Below are 14,057 nucleotides of genomic sequence, written 5' to 3' on the forward strand. Positions count from 1 at the left end.
CTTCCCTCCACCTCCTGTATACACTATCCATCCCCCCCCCCGCCCCGGCTCAAACCCATGATTCTCGCACAGCGGCGTTAACACCGACATCCCTTCCCCCTAAAATGCCTCCTCAGCTGATTCCATATCTTCTCCGTGGACTGCACCACTGGGCTCCCTGAATACCTACTCGTAGCCATTGGCAATGCTGCCGTCACCATAGCCCTCAAACTAGACCCCTTACAGAATTCCTCCTCCACCCTAACCCACTCTACCCATTCTCCTTCCCACCACCGCCGCACCTTGTCCACATTCGCCGCCCAATAATAATGAAGCAAGTTTGGCAACACCAACCCCCCCTGCTGCCTCTGCCTCTGTAGCAGGGCCCTCCCCACCCTCGGCAGCTTCCCCGCCCATACAAAGTCAGAAATGATCGTGTCTACTTTCCGAAAAAAAGGCCTTTGGTATAAATATCGGGGGAGCCTGAAAGATAAACAAGAACCTCGGCAGAATATTCATTTTGACCACTTGGACTCTCCCCGCCAACATTAAGTGCCGTGTATCCCACCTCTTAAGATCCTCCCTGGCCTCCTCCACCAGCTTCGTTAAGTTCCACTTATGGAGCCCCGTCCATCCCCTCGCTACCTGACTCCCCAAATACCTAAACCTATCCCTCGCTACCGTAAATGGCATCCCCCCTAAATTAGCCCGCTGTGCCAGCTCATTCACCGGGAATATCTCGCTTTTCCCTACATTCAGCTTGTACCCTGAGAACCCTCCAAACCTCCCCAACAGGCCCATAATCCTTCCCATACTCTCCAACAGATCCGAAACATACAGCAAGAGGTCATCGGCATAGAGTGACACCCAATGCTCCCTCTGTCCCCTTATTATCCCCCGCCACTCTGTCGACCCCCTGAGAGCCATTGCCAACGGCTCTATGGCCAGCGCAAACAGCAGCGGCGACAGCGGGCACCCCTGCCTCGTACCCCTGTGTATGTCAAAGCTTCGTGAGCTCATATCATTCGTCCTCACCCTCATACTTGGTGCCACATACAGCAACCGTACCCATGCCACAAATCCCAGCCCAAACCCAAGCCTTCCCAAAACCTCGACCAAGTACTGCCCCCCCCCCCCCCCCCCCCCCCCCCCCCACCCGATCAAATGCCTTCTCCGCGTCCATGGGCAACACCACCTCCGGTACCAGAGCCCCCGTGTTCAATAGTGATATGGGTCTATACGACCCACATTCCACTGGACCCTTCCCTTTTTTGGGGATCAGTGTGATTACTGCTTGCTTCATCGTCTCCGGCAACTCCCCTTCTTCTCCAGGCGCTTCATTAAACGCCCCCAACAGATGTGGTGCCAGGTCTGTTGCAAATTCCTGATAAAATTCTGCCGGGTACCCATCCGGCCCAGGGGCCTTCCCTGACTTCATATCCCTGATACTATCCAGCACCTCCCTCAGCCCCGGGGGCTCCTCCAACGCCTGCCTCTTTGCTTCCTCCACCTGGGGAAATTCCAGCTCGTCCAGAAACCACCCCATGTCCCCCTCCTCTCCTCCTGGGTCTGCCTCATAAAGTCCCTGGTAATACTCTCTAAATGCCTCGTTTATCTTCCCCCGGCTCCGACACCACATCCCCAACCCCAGTCCGGATCTTCAATATTTCCCTGGACGCAGCATGCGGCTCGCCTTCTCCCCATACCCATACTGCACCCCTCTTGCCCAACACAGCTGGTGCCCCAGCATGCGGCTCGCCTTCTCCCCATACTCGTATTGCACCCCTCTTGCCCTACGCAGTTGCCTTACCGCCCTCCCCATTGTCAGCCTGTCAAACTGCCCCTGCAACTTTTTCCTCCTCCCCAATCCCTCCACAGTGGGCACCCTCGAACACTTCCTGTCCACCTCCACTATCTCGCTCATGAGACGGTCATGTTCCGCCCTCCTTTCCCTATCCGCACGAGCCTTAAACAAAATAATTTCCCCCCAGACCACTGCCTTCAGTGCTTCCCAAAAAATGGCCGCCCACACCACCCCATTCTGATTCAACTCCACATACTCCTTAATCGCCGCCCACACCTTATTGCAAAAACCTCCATCCGCCAACAACCCCGAGTCAAATCTCCACCCCGGCCTCTGCTCCCGTCCTGATCTAAACCAAATCTCCAGCCAGTGGGGTGCATGGTCCGTGATAACTATCCCTACATACTCTGCCCCCTCCACCCCAACCAAAATCTCCCGACTCACTGCAAATTAATCAATCCTCGAATACACCTTATAGACGTGTGAAAAGAAGGAATACTCCCTTCCCCCTGGGTTCTGAAAGCCCCATGTATCCACCATACCAATCCTCTCCATAAACCCCCCAAGCTCCCCTGCCATTCATACCCTACCCATCGACCTGGGGCTTGATCTATCCACCCTCGGCTCCAGGACACAGTTAAAATCTCCTCCCATGATCAGCTGGTGCGTGGCCAAATCCGGGATTGCTGCCAGCAACCCCCTCATAAAATCCCCATCATCCCAATTTGGGGCAGACACATTTGCCAACACTACCGGTGCCCCTTCCAATACCCCATTCACAATCACGTATCTCCCACCCGGATACCTCACCTCCTTTGCACTCACAAATCCCATTTTTAGTTGCTCATTAAAATCGCCACTCCCCTCAATTTCGACTCAAACCCCGAGTGAAAAGCCTGCCTGACTCACCCCTTCCTTAACCTAACCTGGTCCTTCACAGGGAGGTGCGTCACCTGAAGAAAGACCACCCCCCGGCTTTCAAGCTCCTGATGTGCGCGAACACCCGCGACCTTTTAACCAGCCCATCCAGTCCCCGGACGTTACCAGCCTTACTGGCGGCTTGCACCTCCAATCCCCTCTCCCATCTGTCACCCTCCCCACTTAACTCCTGCCCCTTTAATTCCACCCAATACCTAACCCATCCCAGATGGCCCCTTTCTCCACCCATGCCCATGTCATCTCTCACCCCTGCCACCTTGCAACAACCCCCACCAGCCCTCTCGGCCTTCTCCCCCACCACCTCACTTCCGTTCACCAGCAAAACCTGCTAGCAAAGGCACTGACCAATCACCCCCCTTCCCTCCCCTCCCACTCCTCAGCTCAACGAGGAAGGCTCCCTGTTGACCTTACCCTGCCCAAACCCAAACAAAGACTTCTCCTGAACTCCAGGTAGCCTTCTCCAAAAGGAAATAAACAGATGGTAAACACAAACAGTCCCATAAAACAGGAGGGGGGGACGGGAACATCCATCCCCATATAAACTTTCCATCCTTTATAATCCCAACAGTAAACAGCACATCCCCCCCCCCCACAAAAAAATTAACATTCCCCAATCCCTACCTCCACTTCACACATGCTCCCAACCATTACATAGTTCCAGCAGCCCGGTTCCCAAGCATTGTCCGCTCAGTTCTCCCCCAGTTTATGCTCCTTAATGAAGTCTTCGGCCACTTCTGGGGTCTCGAAATAATACTCCCGGCCTCCGAACGTCACCCATAATTTCGCCGGGGAGAGCAACCCAAACCTGATCTGCTGCCGGTACAACACCGCCTCGGCCTTGTTGAAACCCGCCCGCCGTTTTGCCAACTCGGCTGCAATGTCCTGATAAATGCGGACGTTATTTCCCTCCCAGTCGCAGCTACGCTTCCCCCTGGCCCACCGTGGAATTTCCTCTTCCTCTTCAAATTTGTGGAGCTTCACGATCGGCTCCCCAGCTCTAGGCTGCTGCCTCAGGGATCTATGAGCTCGCTCCACTTCAGGGGCCTCATCTAACACCCCTTCCACCACCAGCCCGGTCAGCATCTTCGAGACGGACCTTGTGGCACTTACACCTTCCCCTCCTTCAGGCAGGCCCACTATTCGCAGCTTCTGCCTTCTCGAGGTATTCTCCTGCCCCTCCAACTTGGCCCTCAACGTTTTATAGAGGTCTCCCAGGAGCCCCACCTCCGCTCCAGAGCCACCTCACGATCGCTGTGGTCCGAGATCACTCCTTCAATCTCTCGAATCTGTGACACCTCCACCTCCAAACGCCTCTCCAACCGTTCCAAAGAAATGTTCAGTGCTGTCACCGCTCCCTCGATGGCCTTCAATGTGCTGTTTCAGCAGCACAAGTCTGCACCAACTTTCCAGCCAAATCTCTCACTGTTTTCTACGGGTCTGGTAACCAGCAGGCATACCACTCTAGGGGAAAATACACCTCCCCAACATTCACCTCCGTCTTTTCATCAAAATTCCACCCTGAATTGGTAAAAAGAGCTCTTTTCTCTGACTTTAAGCAGGAGCTGCCAGGGGCTGGTTTAGCTCACTCAGCTAAATCGCTGGCTTTTAAAGCAGACCAAGCAGGCCAGCAGCACGGTTCGATTCCCGTACCAGCCTCCCCGGACAGGCGCCGGAATGTGGCGACTAGGGGCTTTTCACAGTAACTTCATTGAAGCCTACTCGTGACAATAAGCGATTTTCATTTCATTTTCATTTCATATGTGACCACACACCCCATAGTCAATATAGGAAATCGACTGTCAGTTATCACACAGCCTGTTACACTGTCCCTCAGTATCAGACTCTCAGTTATAACACTCTCTCTCTCACACACACTGTCAATCAGTATCAGACTCTCAGTTACAACACTCTCTCTCACACACACTGTCACTCAGTATCAGACTCTCAGTTATAACACTCTCTCTGTTACACTGTCCCTCAGTATCAGACTCTCAGTTATAACACTCTCTCTCTCACACACTGTCCCTCAGTATCAGACTCTCAGTTATAACACTCTCTCTCACACACACTGTCACTCAGTATCAGACTCTCAGTTATAACACTCTCTCTGTTACACTGTCCCTCAGTATCAGACTCTCAGTTATAACACTCTCTCCCACACACACTGTCCCTCAGTATCAGACTCTCAGTTATAACACTCTCTCTCACACACACTGTCACTCAGTATCAGACTCTCAGTTATAACACTCTCTCTGTTACACTGTCCCTCAGTATCAGACTCTCAGTTATAACACTCTCTCCCACACACATTGTCCCTCAGTATCAGACTCTCAGATATAACACTCTCTCTGTTACACACACTGTCCCTCAGTATCAGACTCTCAGTTATAACACTCTCTCTCTCACACACTGTCTCTCAGTATCAGACTCTCAGTTATAACACTCTCTCTCTCACACACTGTCCCTCAGTATCAGACTCTCAGTTATAACACTCTCTCTCACACACTGTCCCTCAGTATCAGACTCTCAGTTATAACACTCTCTCTCTGTTACACTGTCCCTCAGTATCAGGCTCTCAGTTATAACACTCTCTCTCACACACACACTGTCCCTCAGTATCAGACTCTCAGTTATAACACTCTCTCTCTGTTACACTGTCTCTCAGTATCAGACTCTCAGTTATAACACTCTCTCTCTCACACACTGTCCCTCAGTATCAGACTCTCAGTTATAACACTCTCTCTCACACACTGTCCCTCAGTATCAGACTCTCAGTTATAACACTCTCTCTCACACACACACTGTCCCTCAGTATCAGACTCTCAGTTATAACACTCTCTCTGTTACACACACTGTCCCTCAGTATCAGACTCTCAGTTATAACACTCTCTCTCTCTCACACACTGTCCCTCAGACTCTCAGTTATAACACTCTCTCTCTCACACTGTCCCTCAGTATCAGACTCTCAGTTATAACACTCTCTCTCACACACTGTCCCTCAGTATCAGACTCTCAGTTATAACACTCTCTCTCACACACTGTCCCTCAGTATCAGACTCTCAGTTATAACACTCTCTCTCACACACTGTCCCTCAGTATCAGACTCTCAGTTATAACACTCTCTCTTACACACTGTCCCTCAGTACCAGACTCTCAGTTATAACACGCTCTCTCTCACACACTGTCCCTCAGTATCAGACTCTCAGTTATAACACTCTCTCTGTTACACTGTCCCTCAGTATCAGACACTCAGTTATAACACTCTCTCTCTCTCACACACTGTCCCTCAGTATCAGACCCTCAGTTATAACACTCTCTCACACACACTGTCGCTCAGTATCAGACTCTCAGTTATAACACTCTCTCTCACACACACACTGTCCCTCAGTATCAGACTCTCAGTTATAACACTCTCTCTCACACACACACTGTCCCTCAGTATCAGACTCTCAGTTATAACACTCTCTCTCACACACACACTGTCCCTCAGTATCAGGCTCTCAGTTATAACACTCTCTCTCACACACTGTCCCTCAGTACCAGACTCTCAGTTATAACACTCTCTCACACACACACTGTCCCTCAGTATCAGACTCTCAGTTATAACACTCTCTCACACACACACTGTCCCTCAGTATCAGACTCTCAGTTATAACACTCTCTCTCTCACACACTGTCCCTCAGTATCAGCCTCTCAGTTATAACACGCTCTCTCTCACACACACTGTCCCTCAGTATCAGACTCTCAGTTATAACACTCTCTCTCTCTCACACTGTCCCTCAGTATCAGGCTCTCAGTTATAACACTCTCTCTCACACATACTATCCCTCAGTATCAGGCTCTTAGTTATAACACTCTCTCTCTCACACTGTCCCTCAGTATCAGACTCTCAGTTATAACACTCTCTCACACACACTGTCCCTCAGTATCAGACTCTCAGTTATAACACTCTCTCTCTCACACACCTTGTCCCTCAGTATCAGACTCTCAGTTATAACACTCTCTCTCTCACACACTGTCCCTCAGTATCAGGCTCTCAGTTATAACACTCTCTCTCTCACACACTGTCCCTCAGTATCAGACTCTCAGTTATAACACTCTCTCTCTCACACACTGTCCCTCAGTATCAGACTCTCAGTTATAACACTCTCTCTCTGTTACACTGTCTCTCAGTATCAGACTCTCAGTTATAACACTCTCTCTCACACACACTGTCCCTCAGTATCAGGCTCTCAGTTATAACACTCTCTCTGTTACACTGTCCCTCAGTATCAGACTCTCAGTTATAACACTCTCTCTCTCACACACTGTCCCTCAGTATCAGACTCTCAGTTATAACTCTCTCTCTCACACACACACTGTCCCTCAGTATCAGGCTCTCAGTTATAACACTCTCTCTCACACACTGTCCCTCAGTATCAGGCTCTCAGTTATAACACTCTCTCTCACACACTGTCCCTCAGTATCAGACTCTCAGATATAACACTCTCTCTGTTACACTGTCCCTCAGTATCAGACTCTCAGTTATAACACTCTCTTTCACACAGACTGTCCCTCAGTATCAGGCTCTCAGTTATAACACTCTCTCTCTCACACACTGTCCCTCAGTATCAGACTCTCAGTTATAACACTCTCTCTCTCACACACACACTGTCCCTCAGTATCAGGCTCTCAGTTATAACTCTCTCTCTCACACACACACTGTCCCTCAGTATCAGGCTCTCAGTTATAACACTCTCTCTGTTACACTGTCCCTCAGTATCAGACTCTCAGTTATAACACTCTCTCTCACACACTGTCCCTCAGTATCAGACTCTCAGTTATAACACTCTCTCTCTCTCACTGTCCCTCAGTATCAGACTCTCAGTTATAACACTCTCTCTCACACATTGTCCCTCAGTATCAGACACTCAGTTATAACACTCTCTCTCTCACACTGTCCCTCAGTATCAGACTCTCAGTTATAACACTCTCTCTCTCTGTTACACAGTCTCTCAGTATCAGACTCTCAGTTATAACACTCTCTCTCTCACACACTGTCCCTCAGTATCAGACTCTCAGTTATAACACTCTCTCTGTTACACTGTCCCTCAGTATCAGACTCTCAGTTATAACACTCCCTCTCTCACACTGTCCCTCAGTATCAGACTCTCAGTTATAACACTCTCTCTCTCACACACACTGTCTCTCAGTATCAGACTCTCAGTTATAACACTCTCTCTCTCACACACTGTCCCTCAGTATCAGACTCTCAGTTATAACACTCTCTCTCTCACACGCTGTCCCTCAGTATCAGACTCTCAGTTATAACACTCTCTCTCTCACACACTGTCCCTCAGTATCAGACTCTCAGTTATAACACTCTCTCTGTTACACTGTCCCTCAGTCTCAGACACTCAGTTATAACACTCTCTCTCACACACACTGTCCCTCAGTATCAGACTCTCAGTTATAACACTCTCTCTGTTACACTGTCCCTCAGTATCAGCCTCTCAGTTATAACACTCTCTCTGTTACACTGTCCCTCAGTATCAGACTCTCAGTTATAACACTCCCTCTCACACTGTCCCACAGTATCAGACTCTCAGTTATAACACTCTCTCACACACACACTGTCCCTCAGTATCAGGCTCTCAGTTATAACACTCTCTGTTACACAGTGTCTCAGTCTCAGACTCTCAGTTATAAAACTCTCTCTGTTACACTGTCCCTCAGTATCAGACTCTCAGTTATCACACTCTATCACACACTGTCCCTCAGTATCAAACTCTCAGTTATAACACTCTCTCTGTCCCAGAGTATTACTCTCAGTTATAACACTATCACACACTGCCCCTCGGAATCACAATCTGAGTCATAACTCTCTCTCTGTTACACTGTCCCTCAGCATCGGACTCTCAGTTATAACACTCTCTCTGTTACACTGTCCCTCAGTATCAGACTCTCAGTTATAACACTCTCTCTCACACACTGTCCCTCAGTATCAGACTCTCAGTTATCACACTCTCTCTCTCACACACTGTCCCTCAGTATCAGACTCTCTGTTATAACACTCTCTCTCTCACACACTGTCCCTCAGTATCAGACTCTCAGTTATAACACTCTCTCTCACACACACTGTCCCTCAGTATCAGACTCTCAGTTATCACACTCTATCACACACTGTCCCTCAGTATCAGACTCTCAGTTATAACACTCTCTCTGTTACACTGTCCCTCAGTATCAGACTCTCAGTTATAACACTCTCTCACACACACACTGTCCCTCAGTATCAGACTCTCAGTTATAACACTCTCTCTGTTACACTGTCCCTCAGTATCAGGCTCTCAGTTATAACACTCTCTGTTACACTGTCCCTCAGTATCAGACACTCAGTTATAACCCTCTCTGTTACACAGTGTCTCAGTCTCAGACTCTCAGTTATAAAACTCTCTCTGTTACACTGTCCCTCAGTATCAGACTCTCAGTTATCACACTCTATCACACACTGTCCCTCAGTATCAGGCTCTCAGTTATAACCCTCTCTGTTACACAGTGTCTCAGTCTCAGACTCTCAGTTATAAAACTCTCTCTGTTACACTGTCCCTCAGTATCAGACTCTCAGTTATCACACTCTATCACACACTGTCCCTCAGTATCAAACTCTCAGTTATAACACTCTCTCTGTCCCAGAGTATTACTCTCAGTTATAACACTATCACACACTGTCCCTTGGAATCACAATCTGAGTTATAACTCTCTCTCTGTTACACTGTCCCTCAGCATCGGACTCTCAGTTATAACACTCTCTCTCACACTGTCCCTCAGTATCAGACTCTCAGTTATAAAACTCTCTCTGTTACACTGTCCCTCAGTATCAGACTCTCAGTTATCACACTCTATCACACACTGTCCCTCAGTATCAGACTCTCAGTTATCACACTCTCTCTCTCACACACACTGTCCCTCAGTATCAGACTCTCAGTTATAAAACTCTCTCTGTTACACTGTCCCTCAGTATCAAACTCTCAGTTATAACACTCTCTCTGTCCCAGAGTATTACTCTCAGTTATAACACTATCACACACTGTCCCTCGGAATCACATGAGTTATAACTCTCTCTCTGTTACCCTGTCCCTCAGTATCAGACTCTCAGTTATAACACTCTCTCACACACACTGTCCCTCAGTATCAGACTCTCAGTTATAACACTCTCTCTCTCACACACACTGTCCCTCAGTATCAGACTCTCAGTTATAACACTCTCTCTCTCAAACACTGTCCCTCAGTATCAGACTCTCAGTTATAACACTCTCTCTCACACACACTGTCCCTCAGTATCAGACTCTCAGTTATCACACTCTATCACACACTGTCCCTCAGTATCAAACTCTCAGTTATAACACTCTCTCTGTCCCAGAGTATTACTCTTAGTTATAACACTATCACACACTGTCCCTCGGAATCACAATCTGAGTTATAACTCTCTCTCTGTTACACTGTCCCTCAGCATCAGACTCTCAGTTATAACATTCTCTGGGTTTTTTTAGAAAATATTTTATTGAAGCATTTGTAATTTTCACAATTTAACATATTGACATTTCTAAAAAAAACTGTGCGGACCGACGCACAAAAAGACCCCTCGAAGAACAACAAAAAATAAACCACGTCCCCAACTTCTCCTGCCCTGTCCCCAATTACTCGTACACTGAGTCCCCTGTCCGTATCTAACTTCGCCATGCCTCCTGTTTTTCGACCCCCCCTCACCCTTTCCCTTTCCCCCCTTACTGCTGACGTCCAACTTTTGTTGGAGAAATCGATGAACGGCCGCTATCTCCGGGTGAATCCCTGTACGGATCCTCTCAGAGCAAACTTGATTTTCTCCAGACTGAGAAACGCTACCATATCGCTGACCCACACTCCTGACTTCGAGAGCTCCGAGTCCCCCCATCTCAGCAAGATCCGTCTCCGGGCCACCAGGGAGGAGAAGGCCAGAATATCGGCCTCCCTCCCCCCGCTTTGCCCCTGGATCCTCCGACACCCCAAATATTGCCAATTCTGGACTCGGAGTTACCCTACCTTCCAGGACGTCTGACATAACATCCGCAACTCCCTGCCAGAATTCCCTCAGTTTCGGACATGCCCAAAACATATGAACATGGTTTCCCCGGCTACCCCCACACCGCCCACATCTGTCCTCCACCTCCTCAAAGAACCTACTCATCCGGCTACTGTCATGTGGGCCCTGTGGACTCCCTGAATTAAGCTGAGTCGAGCACAGGACGAGGATGCATTGACCCTTTTCAAGGCTTTTTTCCCACCGTTCAGTTTCCAGCTCCCCTCCTCCTTGCTCCTCTTCCCACTTCCTCTTCACCTCTCTGATAGGGGCCTCTTCCCACTCTAACAATTCCCTGTATATGTCCGAAACCTTCCCACCTCCAACCCCTGTTTATGACAGCGCTTTATCCTGTAGCCCCCTCAGGGGGAGGCGAGGAAGCTTGGAACCTGCCTCCGTACAAAGTCCCGCACTTGAAAGTATCGAAACCCGTTCCCACCCGGCAAATCAAACTCCTCCTCTAATGCCTCCAAGGTCGGGAAGCCCTCCTGGGTGAATAGATCCCCAAACCTCTCAATCCCTGCCCGCTGCCACACCTTAAAGGCCCCATCCAGCCCCCCCCCCCCCCCCCCCCCCCCGGGCCGAACCGGTGATTGTCACAGATGGGTGACCACGCTGACGCCCCCTCCAGCCTCATAACTCTCTCTGTCACACTGTCCCTCAGCATCAGACTCTCAATTATAACACTCTCTCTGGGGGGGGGGGGGGGGGGGGGGGGGGGGCACAGCCTCATGATACGGAGGGCCAATCATTAAGGACTGAGATGAGGAGAAATTTCCTAATTGACCTTTGAGAATCTTTACACAGTAATTCGTCAGCAAGAGAGTTGGTGGATATTGGGTGTTGAATATATTTAAGGCTGGGAAAGACAGATCTCTGGCGAATGGTGGGATAGGGGGAGTGGCGGGACACGGAGTGAAACCGAAGATCATTCGTGATCATATTGAATGGAGCAGCAGATTCTCGGAGTCGTGTAGCCTGGCCCTGCTCCTATATGTTAACCGCTGAAATCTGAGATCGAACACACGGGGCAAGATCTTTTGCCCTTCCCGCCGATGGGATCTCCCAGTCCATCCAAAAGGAACCCCCACCCCCCCACCCTCACCCCCGCTGGCAGCGATCTTCAGGTGATATTAATCCTCTCCTCTTCACTGCATGTCGACCTCCCCTTCATGTCGACCGTACTGAACCATGAGGGGGGTGAAGGGCGGGCGGGGGGGGGGAGGGGATAGTATTTGTGTTTACCCTGCCCCCTCCCTGGCACCTGGTTCAGTGCCATGGTATCCCCCTCACTCATGTTCACCGATACTTTTGAGAGCCTCCATCTTGTGACAGGCTCCGGCCTAACGTGGCCGGAAACCCAAATTATCCCGACTGGGGTGGCTTTTTACAAAACTCCCAAAAGTCTATTTTTCTATTCGTGACGCCTGTATGAAGAGGCGAGCCTGATTGGTTGGGAAGGGCGTGGGGGGGGGGGGGGGGGGGGGGGGGGGGCTGCGTGGAGAAGATTCGGAATTAAACGGGGCTCGAGGCTTGGTTAGGGGTGAAGCAGCGAGGGAGTAAAATAATAGCGAATTGTTACCACTGAGATAGAAAACCCGAGGGAGGCGAAGCAGAAACCTTGTTCGGACCCCACCCACTTCAAAACCCCTACACGCCCCCACCTTCCGCCCCCCTCAGCCATCACCCCCCCAAAAATTCTCAGCCACCCTCTCCCGAGGAGAATTGGCTTCTTCCAGGCAACGTTGAGGCTACCGTATGGGTCTCCCATTTTGCCAGTCCCCATCTCCGCATATCCCAATCTACCCATCTCCCCATCTCCCAATCTCCCAATCTCCCCATCTCCCAATCTCCCCATCTCCCCATCTCCCCATCTCCCCATCTCCCAATCTACCCATCTCCCAATCTCCCCATCTCCCAATCTACCCATCTCCCAATCTACCCATCTCCCCATCTCCCCATCTCCCAATCTCCCCATCTCCCCATCTCCCCATCTCCCCATCTCCCAATCTCCCCATCTCCCCATCTCCCAATCTCCCAATCTCCCCATCTCCCAATCTCCCAATCTCCCAATCTCCCCATCTCCCCATCTCCCAATCTCCCAATCTACCCATCTCCCCATCTCTCCATCTCCCAATCTCCCCATCTCCCAATCTACCCATCTCCCAATCTACCCATCTCCCAATCTCCCCATCTCCCAATCTCCCCATCTCCCCAATCTCCCCAATCTCCCCATCTCCCAATCTACCCATCTCCCAAACTACCCATCTCCCAATCTCCCAATCTCCCCATCTCCCCATCTCCCAATCTACCCATCTCCCAATCTACCCATCTCCCCATCTCCCAATCTACCCATCTCCCAATCTCCCAATCTCCCCATCTCCCAATCTCCCCATCTCCCAATCTACCCATCTCCCAATCTCCCCATCTCCCAATCTACCCATCTCCCAATCTCCCCATCTCCCCATCTCCAATCTCCCCATCTCCCAATCTACCCATCTCCCCATCTACCCATCTCCCCATCTCCCATCTCCCAATCTCCCCATCTCTCCAGCTCCCAATCTACCCATTTTTCCATCTCCCAATCTCCCCATCTCCCAATCTCCCCATCTCCTTATCTCCCCATCTCCCAATCTCCCAATCTCCCCATCTCCCCATCTCCCCATCTCCCCATCTCCCAATCTCCCCATCTACCCATCTCCCAATCTCCCAATCTACCCATCTCCCCATCTCCCAATCTACCCATCTCCCAATCTACCCATCTCCCAATCTACCCATCTCCCAATCTCCCCATCTCCCAATCTACCCATCTCCCAATCTACCCATCTCCCAATCTACCCATCTCCCAATCTACCCATCTCCCAATCTCCCCATCTCCCAATCTCCCCATCTCCCAATCTCCCCATCTCCCAATCTACCCATCTCCCCATCTCCCAATCTACCCATCTCCCAATCTACCCATCTCCCCATCTCCCAATCTACCCATCTCCCAATCTCCCCATCTCCCCATCTACCCATCTCCCAATCTCCCCATCTCCCCATCTACCCATCTACCCATCTCCCAATCTCCCCATCTCCTTATCTCCCAATCTACCCATCTCCCAATCTCCCCATCTCCCAATCTCCCCATCTCCCAATCTCCCAATCTACCCATCTCCCCATCTCCCAATCTCCCCATCTCCCCATCTCCCAATCTACCCATCTCCCCATCTCCCAATCTCCCCATCTCCTAATCTCCC

This window comes from Scyliorhinus canicula, chromosome 27 (assembly GCF_902713615.1).
Source record: "Scyliorhinus canicula chromosome 27, sScyCan1.1, whole genome shotgun sequence".
In the NCBI taxonomy this organism is placed as follows: domain Eukaryota; kingdom Metazoa; phylum Chordata; class Chondrichthyes; order Carcharhiniformes; family Scyliorhinidae; genus Scyliorhinus; species Scyliorhinus canicula.